Source organism: Eulemur rufifrons, unplaced genomic scaffold (genome assembly GCF_041146395.1).
Source record: "Eulemur rufifrons isolate Redbay unplaced genomic scaffold, OSU_ERuf_1 scaffold_81, whole genome shotgun sequence".
Classification (NCBI taxonomy): Eukaryota; Metazoa; Chordata; class Mammalia; order Primates; family Lemuridae; genus Eulemur; species Eulemur rufifrons.
The window spans coordinates 629987-645274 of record NW_027182863.1 but is presented as its reverse complement, the minus strand read 5'-3'; the positions used below and the strand labels follow the sequence as shown (position 1 = coordinate 645274).

Sequence of the window (15288 nt, the reverse complement as noted above, 5' to 3'; positions counted from 1 at the left end):
ATAGTGCTACAATAAACATGGGCGTGCAGGTATCCCTTTGATATACTGATTTTCTTTTGCTTTAGATAAATTCCCAGTAGTGGGATTGCTGTACCCTAGGGTAGTTCTATTTTTAGTTTTCGAGAGCTCTCCGTACTGTTTTCCACAATGGCTATGCTAATTTACATTGCCAAGGCTGGGCACCGTGGCTCATGCCTGTAATCCTAGCACTTGGGAGGCCGAGGTGGGCGGATTGTTTGAGCTCAGGAGTTCGAGACCAGCCTGAGCAAGAGTGAGACCCCGTCTCTACTAAAAATAGAAAGAAATGATCTGCACAACTAAAAAATATGTATATAGAAAAATTAGCCAGGCATGGTGGCACATGCCTGTAGTCCCAGCTACTCGGGAGGCTGAGGCAGGAGGATGGCTTGAGCCCAGGAGTTTGAGGTTGCTGTGAGCGAGGCTGACGCCACGGCACTCTACCCCGGGCAACAAGAGTGAGAGTCTGTCTCAAATAAATAAAAGTTCTTTGAAAAATAATTTTGATCCATAACTTCCTAACTCTTGTGACTCTGAGCAAGTCACTGTAACATTTAGCCATTATCATCCCGTAGGGTGGGAAAGACAGTGTTTCCTGGGCTATAGAGATGAGCAGGTGAGAGACAGGGCGGGGTAGGGCGGGGTGCAGCTTCAGCACGAGACGCCGCGTGACCCAGCTCCGACCTTGCTCTCACCATGACCTGAGCACCATCCTCCTCCTCCCTGGAGCCTCCACCAGCACGGAGCGGATACTGCCACACGCAAAGCGCCTGAAGCCACTCTCTCACTTATTCATAACAGACAAGCCCGTGAGGGGCGAGGCTGTTCCTTTATTGCTCGTTAGCACAGCACCCACCACCCACACCACTGAGGCATGAAAACACAGACAGTAGAAATGCCCCGCCCTGGCGGCCCAGGGTCCCTCTCAGGACGGGACATCTGTCCAGGCCGCCTCACTTTGCCTCGGGCTTCTAGTTACCTCCACCGCTACTCACCAGGCCGAAGTCCAGTTCGTTGGCTCCCACTTCCTCCCAAGGAATTATCGGGTTATAAGGACAATACACGCACCTGCACTTTCCAGAGCAGGCTTTATTTTTACAGCACTTTTGTATCTGGTGTCTCATCTGAGTCATTCCCAGTATCTTAATTAACAAGGGTAATATTTATTTCCTTTTTTAAGGCTATAATTATTTCTAAAGGTGTTAAAGAAAAAATTATTCATGGCACTTGTTGCGACAGTAAGGAAGACTGTATTTGGGGACTGTCACCACAGGCTCAGGGACCACTGCAGCGGGCAGAGCGACTGGGCTGACTCCACACACAAGGAAAAGGGAGCATTTATAGCCAAGGAGGGGGTCAGTGAGCGGCAAATTACTAACGGGAAACACAGGGTGACGACGATTCTGGCTCAACCGCCTTAACGGGATCTTGCTGAAGGCAGGCAGGCGGCCGACCAGACAGGGCGGGATGAGGAATGGGAACAAATACGGAGGGGGCCAGATACTGAGAGTCAGGGTTCTGGATAAACTCGGCAGGATTCTTGCTAAAACCACGCTCCACACGCCGGGGGCTGAAGGCCAAGTCCGGCCCGGCGGAGCGGAGGGTGCGGAGGTGGCCGAGGAGAGTCTGGTCCAGGAGAGATGCTCCTCTTTGCTCCCAACAGGCCCGTCCGTTTCTCCTTGCTCTGCCCTTTGCCTGCTGAGCACCAGCGGAGCGTGTGTTGAGCTGTGCTGGAGAACACCTGCGGGATGGCGAGATGGTCAGACATTCAGGGAAGGCATTTCCACGAAAAGAAAAGAAAGACCATGACTGAGGGTCAGAAACCCTGTTTCTACCAGGGCAGCACAGGACAGCCTGTCAAGATTTCTAGAATTGAGCTTAAAGCACCGTTAGAGGGAGGGTGGGGAGGGACGTCCTGGAGTAGAAATGCCTCTGGCGATGGTGCTGGTGCTCTGTGATCTCCCTGAGCATCGGCTGCGGGATCTGCGGTGTCTCTGTGAGGTTGTCCCCAGGCACCAGCCTGCACAGCTCCAGGGAAAGGGCAGGTTTCATTCCCAGAGACGCCAGGTCAGGGCTGGGAGAAAGACTGGAAATGTTAGCTTCCTGGAGGGACCGAGAACCGAAAGGGTGCGCCCTAGTTTTCCACTGAAACACGACATTTCTCCACAGTCACCCCTCTTGTAGGTCAAGGATGACCAGATAAGGCTACTCTTGTTTACAAAGTAATTCCAGTCTCGTTAGATCTGGCTGGGTTATAAGTGCAGTGTCTTAGTCTGTCTGGGCTGCTATAACAAAATACCATAAACTGGGTAGCTTATAAATAACAGAAATTTATGTCTCACAGTTCTGGAGGCTGGAAGTCCAAGATCGAGGTACCAGCAGATTCCACGTCTGGTGAGGACCTGCTTCCTGGTTCCCAGAGCAGCGGCCAGGCCGTCTCCCCGCATGTCCTCACGGGGTGGAAGGGGAGGAGCTCCCCTGGCCACTGACCCCACTCGTGGCAGCTCCAGCCCTGTGCCCCAATCACCTTCTGGAGGCCTCACCTTCTAGTGTCTTCACGCTGGAAGTTAGGATTTCAACATATGGATTTTGGGGGTACGCAAACATTCAGACCATAGCATGTAGCTAGACGGGAAATTTACCATAAAGGTCTTTTAAAATTTGTTTTGCTAGCACTCTGGGAGGCCGAGGTGGGCAGATCGTTTGAGCTCAGGAGTTCGAGACCAGCCTGAGCAAGAGCGAGACCCCCTCTCTACCAAAAAAAAAAATAGAAAGAAATTATCTGGACAACTAAAAATATATATAGAAAAAATTAGCCGGGCGTGGTGGGTGGTGCATGCCTGTAGTCCCAGCTACTCGGGAGGCTGAGGCAGGAGGATCGCTTGAGCCCAGGAGTTTGAGGTTGCTGTGAGCTAGGCTGACGCCACAGCACTCTAGCCCGGGTGACAGAGCAAGACTCTGTCAAAAAAAAAAAAAAAAAAAAAAAGCGCCACGATCATCTTTTATCTGCTGATTCAGTCCCTCGTCACTAAACTTTGTTCTGTTTGGTCTAGGGATAGAGTGTCATGAACTGTCAGCTGCTCCACAGGAGTTGTGAAAATCTGATTCAGTCCAGCGTGGTCTTGTGATGTTAATCTCCTTTATTCAAGGGGGCCCAGACAGCCGTAGTGCGCTGTTTCTGGGGGTCTCTGTGGGGGCATATCTGGAATGGATTGGCATTTGAGTCAGTGGCCTGGGTAGGGAAGACCCTCTTATTGCAGGATGGGGCACCACCCAATCTGCTGGGGGCCCAAACAGAACAAAAAGGCAGAGGAAAGGTGGATTCTCCTCTTCTGGAGCTGAGACACCCTTCTGCCCTCGGAGAGCAAACCTCCAGGTTCTCTGCCTTTGGGCTCTGGCACTCGCACCAGCAGCCCTGTGGGACTAGGCCTTGGACTAGGAGTTACGCTGTCAACTCCCGGGTTCTGAGGCCTCTGCACTCGGACTGAGCCATGTGACTGGCTTCCCTGGGTCTCCAGCCTCCAGATCTGTGTGGGAGCCGATTCCCGGATAAATCCCCTTTCATGTAAGCTCCCACCATTGGTCCTGTCTCTAGAGAACCCTGACTCATGCGGGTCTCAGCGTCATTCAAGCACTGCCAACACGGAGCATCTGGTCTACAGCTGATCGCAAATGCTTTTGGGGAAGAATCAGAGTAAAAAAAGACTATCTGTGAACAACACACGATTTAAAATGGCTGTGGCCAAAGATCTGATGGGAGTCCCTTTGACAAGAACGCTTTTTTTTTTCTGTAACCAGAATCATGACTACTAGTATTATACTGGACGTACATGGGCAGTGAGGGTAGTAACAAATGCCTGTAACTTCATACAACTTCTGAAATAGTTATAACAACAACATTTACTTATACAAATGAAACCTAGGATGGTTAAACATCCCTTCTTATTTGACAGTGACTTTTCATGCAATTCAACATATCAAATAAACCAAATTATTGTTATTATTTATTTATTTGTATTTTTTAGGGCCAAGGTCTTGCTCTGCTGCCCAGGCTGCAGTGCAGTGGCCTCATCACAGCTCACTGCAGCCTGGAACTCCTGGGCTCACGTTACCCTACTGCCTCCGTCCCAGTAGCTGGGACTACAGGTGGAAGCCACCATGCCTGGCCCCAAATTCTTTTTTTTTTTTTTTGAGACAGAGTCTTGCTCTGTTGCCCAGACTAGAGTGCCGTGGCGTCAAGCTCACAGCAACCTCAAACTCCTGGGCTCAAGCAGTCCTTCCGCCTCAGCCTCCCAAGTAGCTGGGAGTACAGGCATGCGCCACCATGCCCGGCTAATTTTTTTCTATATCTATTTTTAGCTGTCCAGATCATTTCTTTCTGTTTTTTTTTTTTTTTTTAGTAGAAACGGGGTCTCGCTCTTGCTCAGGCTGGTCTCGAGCTCCTGACCTCGAGCGATCCTCCTGCCTCGGCCTCCCAGAGTGCTGGGATGACAGGTGTGAGCCACCACGTCCAGCCGCAAATTCTTTTTAACATCTCTCTTTACAAAATTGTCTTGGTCTGTTTTTGCTGCTATAACCGAATACCTAAGACTGGGTAATTTATGAAGAGATACTTATTTCTTATGGTTCTGGAGACTGGAAGTCCACGGCTGAGAGACTGTGTCTGGCGAGGGCCTTCTGGTCTCACCAACCCGTGGCTGCAGGTGGAAGGGTGGGGGGGGGAGGGGATAACTCCCCCTTTCATCAGGGAGCCACTCCCCTGACGCCCAGCCCCCTCCCACGGTAACAGCGTTGGTTACCGTGCAGCCCCGTGACCTCATCACCTCTTAAAGCTCCTGCCTCTCAACACTGTTGCGTTGGGGATTAAGTGTCCAACACAGGAACTGCAGGGGACAGGTTCAAACCAGAGCGAAGGTGAAAGAGCAAATCCTTCGGAATTTTCTGGGAGCTCTCTGGGAAATCTTAAGTCAGTTGTCAAAATTGTCAAAAAGTTTTAAGGACCTTAGTTCTTTTAAAGATGAGAAGTCTCTATTTTCTTAAGTAATCAAGGACATGATAAAGGTTAACATGAAACACAGGAAATTACTCCAAGACATAAAATTTTGGTTTCCCAGGCAGATTATATAAATGGTAAAGAAATAGGAGAAATCTTGTTCAATCTCTTATTAAGACCAAGACCAATAATTGAAAAAAATCTTTGTCCTTTTAACAAAGAGAAAAGCCAAATTCTATTTTTGTACCAATACACTTTTGCTATTAAAGCCCAATTTTAAAAAGCGTTTAAATAAATCCATTCAATCTGGCCAGCTTGACCATACATAACATTCCTTCTCTGAAAACTTGCCGTAGCTTTCTACATCCATTCAGGTTTTGTGCTGTATTTTTCTTCCTTCTCATTCTGGAACAATCAATCATCTTACTCTAGGACAAAATTACTCTTTTCCGTAAGAAAAATATATTCTTCTCATACCTTTACTTGCTTTCCTTACATAGTTTTCACACAGAGCTGTTACCGCTATTATTTCTAGCAGTTTTATTTACAAATACTTAATTATGAATTTTAGCCATTAGTAACCTTTCTTTTAGAGAGAAAACTAAGAGGCAGAGGATTTGGGGGTGTCGCACCCAGCATTCCCCAGCAGACTACCGGATTTTATAAAGATAACACCTCGTATTTTTTATAGATACATGCTATTTCACAGTACAAATTCTCAATGTGGCAAAAAGAACATGTTTATTAACAGACCCAAATATAGTTAGATTTTCTACACTATATAAAAATAAGCCAAAAGTATATAAACTTAAATTTGTGCTTAGCAATCATGTTTCAGTAGTTTATCTTACTGGAGAGTCCAGGGTTTCTTTTAAATGTTACCTCCTGAGCTAGAGATATTTAATGAATATCTATTACTTACTTTAATTTAGTATAGCTTTAAGGTTTCGAGTTACCAAAAAGAAACTATGTTTAGGCAGACATAATACTACAGGAAGCTAATCACCCTCTCTCGTTACTTCTCTGTCAACGCTCCTGACCCGACTGCGCTGGCAAACCCGCGTAACCATCCTCCATGCTGAGCACTCAGGAGACACTGCTGTTTGCCTTAAACCAACAATATTAAACTAGTCTCATTTACCAAAGATTTACCCAAGTCACGTTGGGGTAGGTAGCTCCCATTTCTCAGGGTTTGGGAATATGTAATTAACATAAGTGCTTAGTTATCTCCAAGTCGATTTCAACAGCAGTGGGTGAAGGGACTTTTCAGAGTGGTTTGGCGACGCCAGCCAGAGGTAAGGAAACATCAGGTGGGCACGGCGCACGCTGAGGGCACACGCGTGCAGACACCAACACACGCTACAGCCTCCATTCTACAACATAGGCATGACCCAGGCCAACAAGTGATGCACACTCATCTTTGCTCCATGTCACATTTTTACCCAGATTGTATTTCTAACAGAGGGACCGAGTTAAGGTCACCTGTGTACCCACATTGTCGCCTTGAGAGGCTGAGGCAACACAGAGCCGCGCACAATTGGCCTATCCCTCCTCTCCTGCCAGGTGGCTGCCTTGGGGGTCCCGGGGCCCCTCCAGAGTCCCTGTGTGGGAGGGGCCCGAGGGTCCTGTTCCCGGGCGGAGGGAGGGGGGAGCCAGGCGCAGGACGAGGGTCTGGAACGGCCGTGGGGAGCCGCCCCTGCCCTCTGATGGCCGCGCTGGCAGGAAGGAGTGGGCCTGCTCCCCAGGTCTGGGGACCGGGTCCCACAGAGAAGGCGGAGGACTGGCGGGAAAAGGCACGTCCAGCCAGGGAGGCTCCTTGGGAAACCCGGGACTCCTGCCAGCTGGGGTCAGGGCCATCCTCACCTTCAGCGGACGGTTGCCACAAGCAGCAATCAGAGCAGAGTCACCGGGTCCCCATCAGCCAGGAAAGAAGACAGAGGTCAAAGGTGCCACTTGCAGTCCTGGGTGACAGGCCTGAGTTCAACATGACCGGATCCTATTCGAGTGGTGGCACCAGAACTGTTGGAGACAAGACAACTCCGTGACACTCGCTCAAGTGTGACCGCGGTGGCGGGGAGAGACCAGGCTGGGCTGGACTCCGAAGGCGCCCGGGCAGGTGCGGCGGGGGAACAGGTGGGGCGGGGGTGGCAGTCACTAGGGAGACACGGGGTCCAGCTGACCCCCCGAGAGGATTCCTGCTGAGGACAGGCCGGGTGGGGCCCTCGGGGCGGAGGGGCCCAGCCAGTCTCCAGGGCGAGCAGCTCCTGCAGACGCCCCAGGACCGGGACACTGGGAAGGAAGCCCGAGTCCCACTGGGGTCTGGTCAGGGGCAGTCTTGGACCACAGTTATTCTGTAAACAATTGTATGTACGAGCTGTTAAAGTGTGGAAACAAACTCACAGGCACACGCGTTCTATGACCTGTGGTCCCAGACAAAGCTGCACAGGTCAGGCCTGACTCTGTGCCTCACGGCTGCTGCGCCAGGCTCCAGCTCTGTGACCCCGGCCTCGGTTTCCTCGCCTGCCAGCAGGAGGGGCAGCGGCTCTCCGCTCACGGGGCAGCTGTGAGGACCTGACCAGGGGCAGCTGACAGCGTGTGGCCACAGCCCAGCCATGCGCGCTGAACCCAGGCCGTGCATGCCTGAAACCCAGCCTCGGTGTTGGGCCACGGGGCACTGTCCCCCAGCCTCACTGGGGCCACCATGAAGCAGCTGGATTCAGAGCCGACCCCATGCGAGAAAAGGAGGGGGCCGAGGAGAAGCCCCCGCACGTGAGTAGGGTCCTGCGCTGTCTGCAACCTCAGTGCCCAGAAAGGAAGACGCACCTTGGGGCTGCAGGCCAGGCCGCCGGTCCCGCCGTGTGGACGCCCCGGAGAGCCGTGTGGACGCCCCGGAGACGACACCCTGCGCCCTCCACCCACGGGGAAGGGACCCCGCAGGGTGCATTGGCACTGGGCCTCCCGGGCCTCCCGCCCACTGGGATTTACACACCACACGCATGCACACACGCCACACCCCCCACAGACACACAACACAGCACATGCCACACATGGACACATACAGAGCACATGGCACACACCCCATATGCATGTAACACAACACACAAAACACATACTACACATGGACATGGCACACACACCCCTATACAACACACACCATGCACCCCATACACATACTGCACATACACACCATACGGCATATACACACAGCACACACAGCACAACATACACACCACACCCCAACATGCACCCACTCCACACACATTACAAACACTCCACACTCACACTCCACTCACACCCTCCGTGCTCACTACACACGCACACACCACACACACTCGTACACATGACCACACACATATACTCCACTCACTGTACACACACAGTCCACACTACATACTCCCCCACACACTCCACACTCCCACACACACGCTCCGCACATACAATGCACACACACAGTCCGCACACACTACACGCACACGCACACTCACACCCTGGCACCAGCACCGGCACGCCGAGTCCCCTCCTCCCCTGCGTGGACTCACGGGTGTGGCAGGGCCTCCCAGCGCCTCCTCAGCGACGGGATCTGGAGCAGGACGAGGTTTCACCAACCCAGGAGCAAGTCCTCCTTCAGCGTGAAGTCTGCCGTTTTTTAAGATGCCAGATGTGGAACATTTTTTGAAGAAGAAAAGCAGGACACCGTGTCACAGTCCTCAGCGGACCCCTCCCAGTCCCCAGGAGCGAAGCTGAGCCGGCAGGAAGTCAGGTGGCGCGGCCGGGCCTCCCTCCCTCTGCCCTGAAGAACCGCGGGTGAAACAGTCCGAGAAGATCAGGGACTCGATGGACAGTTTAAAATATCGTGTTTTAAAAAGCTTTTTCCTAATACGATGTGCTAGTCCCTTTTCAATCTGTTTAATGGCAACACATTAGTATTTGCTATAATGGTGTTAAAAATATTCTATATCCTACATTGTTTTTTCCCTGCTTTCCAGAGTAATGCACGTTCATAATAGGCAACTTTGTATCTAATGAAAAGCACAAAGTAACTAGGAATTATCCAATTTGCAATAACTTAATAATCAAGCTGAGCAACTTGGCATGTCACCAACACCAGAAAAGCTGAAGCTGCTGTGCCAGTAATGTTTGGAGGCTTAAAATCCAGGTGTGATTCGGAGCTCCCCTTGACAGGGGCCCCTCTCAGTCCTGCAGGAACGTGGCCCCCGGCCCCAGGCTGGGGGACACTGGGAGGCCAGTCTCAGACCTTGGCCGCCTTCTTTCCCCTAGCAGAGCCGTTTTGCTCAGGGGCCTCCACCTGTGCTGCCGGACAGCGGCCCACCTGCCCAGGAGGGAATGTCGGCTGACTGCGGCTGTGTCATTGTCCTCCCATTGTCCTCCCTCTCCGTCCCAGGTGAGCCCCCTCCCAGGCCAGGAAAGGCCCTCACACGGGCGAGAAGGGAGGTGAGGATGCCCCCTCATCTCGCCCAGGGCGTCATCACCGTTCGGAAGCCGGAGCAGCGACGATGGCAGAGGTGCCGAGTGAGAGGACAGAAGCCACTCTGGGGGCAGCTCCCACCGCAGGTCTCTGGCTGCAGCGCTGGAGCCGTCAGAAGCCCCTGCCGGACGCCAGCCTCTGTGCCCAGGGCTGACCAACGGGAATTTTCTCCAACTGTGGATCCTGGGGAAATGTGAAAAGCAGACTCCCCGGTGTCTGAAATGGAAGGCTTTGCAGGGAGCGCCCTGGTGCAGCCTGTGCCTGGGCAGAGAGCGCCAGGGGGCCTGGCCCTGCTCTTTTGGGTTCCAACAGTCAGCCTGTGAGCAGAAGGGGAAAATCACATCGATGTGCAGTGTACAGCCGTTATCCTAAATGTTCCCTTTGTGCATATGAAAACCCACCCCTAGGTTTATAACACAACCAAAATCTGGCTACAGATCAAACAGCTCTCCTTCCTGTCATCTAGAGGGAAAACATTCCAAGAATTGTCCTTCAGGAAGGAAGGCGGGGGGGACTCAGGTGAGGAAAGGGCTCCCCGTTCATCCTCAAATTCCAGACTTACCTTTGCACTCGGTGTTGTTTTGGGGTCAGTGTTGCGTGTCCTTGCCCCAAAGAGATGTCTTGTTGAGTCGTAAACAAAAACCATTTCTGAAGGAAAATGAGAAACAGAAAAATTCGAGTAACGCTTTCACACACAGTCAGCAAATTAAAAAAAAAAAACAAAACTTCACGGAAATGTGCCTGTGAATTTTATCCTCACTCCGAGGAGACGAGTGTTTCCCAAAAGCTCAGGAGCCTGCCATGCTGTGGGTGTCTCGGTGAGTCACGAAAGATTAGAGACCCGCAGAGGCAAGAGAGCCCACGAGAGGGGAGACTGAAGTCTTCCCTGAAGGCACCGGAAGGGTAGGTGTCTGGAGGAGGCGGGTGGCAGGGGACCGGGGACGGAGGCCTCCGGAGCCTGTCCTGGGGGGGCACAGGCAGGGCTGCGGCCAGGACCAGCGCCAGCCCTAGCCGGCCTGACCCGCAGGGAGGCCAAGTCGGCAGCTCTCTCGGAGGCGGGGTCCAGAGAAAACCTGCTTGTCACGTGTGTGAGGCCCTGAGACACAGCCGAAAGGAGGACTGCGGAATGCAGTTAGAGGGACCTTCCTACCTGTGGGCACTTTCCAATCCTGGAGGCTCTCAGCAGTCCCACTCGGCTACTCGCTGAACACCATGAGGAATGTTTGAAAGCGATGAAAAAATCGAAAACTTGCTTTCCTTTGCTGTCCCCGTCCTGCTAACTTGTGCAGTCACGGCAAGTAGAGGACCCGGAAACACCTCGAGCAGCCAGTTCTTTTCCAGGGCACCTGCCGTGGCCACCGCGGGTGCGTGGGGCCTCCCTGTCCCGGCCGTGGCTGGAACAGTGGACCCCTCCCTTCTGTCTGCGGGGTGTCTGCGGGGTCCCTGCGGGCAGAGACGGGGCTCTGGAGAGGCCGCTGCTCCCCGAACACCGGCTTTCCCGGGAGCTCTTGTCTCTCACACACTCTCAGACTTCCCGAGTTTGTGTCCAGAACTGGGTTCAGAAAATAGAGCCACTACGTGTAGAGGCCTAGAGGATATTTTGGCATCCAAGATTTTAACTGGCTTATTAAAATTCATGGTCCTTTAAAAGGAATTACTGTCCTCTCTCACTGCCGCAGCGGCTCTCAGGGGTGTGGCCCTGGCAGGATCCTTCTCGGGCCCACCCAGCACAGGATCAGAGACCTGGGGGGCCCAGAGCTGTGTGTCCATAAGCCCCAGGAGGTTCTGATGCTGGTGACATGTGACAAGCAACATCCTGCTCCCCCCTCCGCCCCTCCCAGAAGTCCCAGACGGCCACTCACTGCCCAACAGTCCAATGGCCCTGTGGACTGGGACCACCAACCCAGACCAAGGACCCCGACTGCCGGCCCAGCACTGCCCTCCGAGCGGGGAGGCAGCTCTTGCAAGACTCGAACCATCCATCCATAGGAGAAGCCACTCCTCACAACCAGCTGTGTAACATAATGTGTATGTGTTATTTTTGTGGACTGTCTTTTTTAAAGGGAGAGATTGTCAGTAACATCAATGAGTCCCTACTGTTTTATCTGTGCACTTAGGATCTGTGGTCTAATTACTTCCAAAAGGACTTTTTAGCTCACACAATTAAAACAATATGAAGGACAAAACCAATTAAAATGCATGAAAACCCAGATTTTACCCTGGTAAGCAGCCTGCCACTGTACATGGTTAATCAAATTCTAAATTAGGTGTTGATTTTCCTTGTGGAAGTCAAAGAGAATGTGAACTAAAATAAAATTTTAAGGCTCGCCCCCGCCCCCCACCGGCTGACTGAATGGACCCCCTCCTGGCCAAAGGAATATCCTAAAACTAAATTGCCTGCCAGGAGAAGGGAGGTCACACAGGCCTCATCACGCCCCCCTCCCTTCTTGGGGACATCCTTTGTAACCCATTATCAAGCCTAAGGGTATGCAAGACAAACCTACAGGCCCTCAATTTACACAACAAATCTATGTCCAGTGGCTTGTCTCAGAAACAGCAACTATGTGAAAACATTCCAAGCCTTTAGACAAAGCTTCATGTCTCTAATCAATTACAAGCCAAAGAATCTTTAAACCTACCTATAACTTGTAAGCCCCTGCTTCGAGATGGCCCACCTTTTCAGGCCAAATCAATGTATGCCTCCCACGTATCGATTTATGACTTTACCTGTGTCAACGGAAAAGAAACCATACTCTGTAAAACAATTTTAAAGAGATTTATTCCGAGCCAAATTTGAGGATCATGACCCCGAGCCGCGCCCAAGAGGCCTTGAGCAGGTGGACGCGCTGTGGCTGGGTTAGCGTTTGGTTCTACACGTTTCAGGGAGACAGGGGTCACAGGTAAAGTCAGAAATTGTGTGAATTGAGGGCCAGGAGGTTTGTCTTGCACACCCTTAGGCTTGTTAATGGGTTACAAAGGATGTCCCCAGGAAGGGAGGGGGGCCCGATGAGGCCTGTGTGACCTCCCTCCTCCTGGCAGGCAGTTTAGTTTTAGGATATTCCTTTGGCCACGAGGGGGTCCGTTCAGTCAGCCGGTGTGTGTGCGGGAGGTAAACCTTAAAGTTTTACTTTAGTTCACAATTCCTCCCTTTTGGCCAAGATATGTCAGAGACACTATGGCCAAACTTTCATTTTGTCCCATCCGTTGCCAGGGTGGTGTGGGTACCTGCCCTGGGTCCATCCAGTCCCTCGGTGGGACCCTCGTGGCCGCGAGGACGGGGCTTACAGCCAGTTAAATATCTTAGGCCACGCCGGACTGGGGGTAGACAGGCGCTCATCAACACTTTAAAACTGGCTAGGTGACATAAGAGTAAAATCCAAAATGCCAAAGGCAAGGCTATAAAACTAATTTGCCTGTAAGTTGAGCTACTATATTCTTGGGCTTAGTGGTAGACTTCTAGCAAATGTAAGCATCGTTAACATTTAAGGCAAGGGAATTTAGAGACTTACTGTGTCACAATATTTTAGTCTCTTTAGTAATTCATATTCAGGTGGCTGATAAATTACTCATATTTCCTTTTGTATAAATCCATAACTGAGAAAAATTATACTCAGGAAGTTCTAGGTCTACAGGAAACAAAGTATTTCAGTTAGTATTCTTTCAGGCTTCTGTGTGCCCCTCCTTGATCTGGAGGGTCTAAACTAATTCCATCCCTGGGAATCGGCCCTTACAATCTCACACGCCCCCCCTTCCGCGATAGTCCCTGGGCCTAGAGGGAGGATATCTGGACAGGACTTCGGCAGACTCCATGGTTCTAAGGTCCCAGAGATCAGGGAAACTTGCTATTTACTTAAAATTTGTCAGGACTCGGAAAGCAAAAGAATTAGCAATGTAGCTATACTCGTGGTCATGTCAGTTTTCTAATTAAAATTAGTCTTAGAAGTTTGTTTTGTTTTAGTCCAATGGTATATAATCTCCAAAGATAGTAGAAACCAGTACTCAAGTGGATTAGTCAGTCCTCTCCATGACTTTACTGGAAGAAGCCAACTTTGGACTTAGCCAGAAAGGAACCACTTTTGGAGACGAATTAAAGTAAAATAACAATTTTCTAAAGATGATGGAACTTGGACTAGCCATGGTTAGAGACAATTGATAAAACAAATTGGTTATTTTTGTGACATATAGCAACTTACATAATAATCATAATTATTACTGATAACACATACCAAGACATGTCAACATTTTACAATACTGAAATATATATTAATAACACAGCCCAAAGAAAGTTAAATGCCATTTCATATTTGACAATGTTCCCTGTATGGTTTTGACATACTAAATAAATCTAATCTCTGCCTTAGACTTTTAGTGGCCCTAATATATAAAAAGCTAGTTTAAGGCCAAAAGGCTGGATTTAGAGTTTCAGTTTTGGAAAGGTTGTCAAATATCAAAGGCTTAAAATCTTTGTTCATATATAATCACAAACCACTATAAAATAAGGGTCATTTATTTAACCAAGAGATAGTCATCAAAAGATTCTAAAGGTGATAAAGTTATATGGTTGTAAGTCTTAACCCTTTTAAAGTTAGTTTTTTTAGTCAGTCAAAACCTAATAAAGAGCACAGAGATTATCTGATAAAGCATAAAATCTTTGTTTCTTTTAGGTCAATTACCAAAATAAAGACAGACCTTTTGTAGTGCATTATTTTTTAAATTAAAAAGGAAATGTGTTATAGAATCAAAGTGAGTACATCATATCATTTCATTAAGAGTAAGCTATTAACAGAAATCTTTGTTTTAGCTAAAACTCCTTAATAAATTCCCTTTCAAAAACTTTATTCCGCACTGTGCATACCATACACTTGTCTACAAAACATGCCTGAAAACTTTGTTTTGTCCTAACATTCCCTTTTCCTAAATAACCAGTCATTTTAGGACAAAAAAATTCCATGCAAGATCCTTTCTTTACATTATTCTTTCTGTTTAACCTTTCTCCCCCCCTCAACCCCCCCAAAAAAAACAAAACAAAAAAATTTCTATATTCATTGCCTTTTTACATTTTTCTCTTACAATCGGAATTGTTTTTATTTTCTTTCTAAATTTATTTTGATTCAACCTTTAAATAACTTCTGAATTAGACAAAGTTATATATATTTTAATAAGAACACATTGTTTCTTTTATAATTTTTCTTATTAAAAACATCTTATTCTTTCATACACCTTATATATACAACTATATGCACTGAGAATTCTTATTTTTAGTAACTTTAAATTTTAGTGAAAGCTAAAAAGCAGGAAGTCATAAGACACTTGCCATCATGAAGCAAGATCGAAGGTTACTATAAAATTATAGCCAAACTGATCAGTCAAATATATTTTTTTAATGCATAAATCCTATTCTTCGAGAGAGAGAAGACTCAGTTTCTCAAACAAGTATCTGACCTTATAGACAGACTGAAGTACAAGTTAATGAGGAGGCTGAATCTGTGTCTTTCTTTTCTTCCCTTCTGTTTTGCAGTTTATTAAAAAGTGAACAAAAATCTTGTTATATTTCTATTAATGTCATAAGAAAATCTAGTTCAAAAGAGAAAAACAAATTTCATTATATTAGTGTAATGATAAAGTTAACTTTAATAAAATCTTATAAACAAATCCAATTTTAACGACTGTAAGTTAAGACTTTTATAAATCTTTTGTAACCTTTAACTTTTATATCCACTTAATTTTTTTTATTTTATTTTGAGACAGAGTCCCACTCTGTTGCCCAGGCTAGAGTGCCGTGGGGTCAGCC

General features: G+C 48.8%; 1 long non-coding RNA gene across 1 annotated transcript; it reads right to left on the bottom strand.

Annotated features, from left to right (window-relative positions):
- Positions 1-1042: 1042 nt before the first annotated feature.
- Positions 1043-10132, bottom strand: LOC138379558 (uncharacterized). Its single transcript, XR_011232251.1, has 4 exons — positions 10060-10132; positions 8551-9713; positions 6875-7030; positions 1043-1759 (listed from the first exon to the last, which is right to left on the bottom strand). It is a non-coding gene; the product is annotated as an uncharacterized lncRNA (long non-coding RNA).
- Between the last annotated feature and the right edge of the window lie 5156 nt (positions 10133-15288).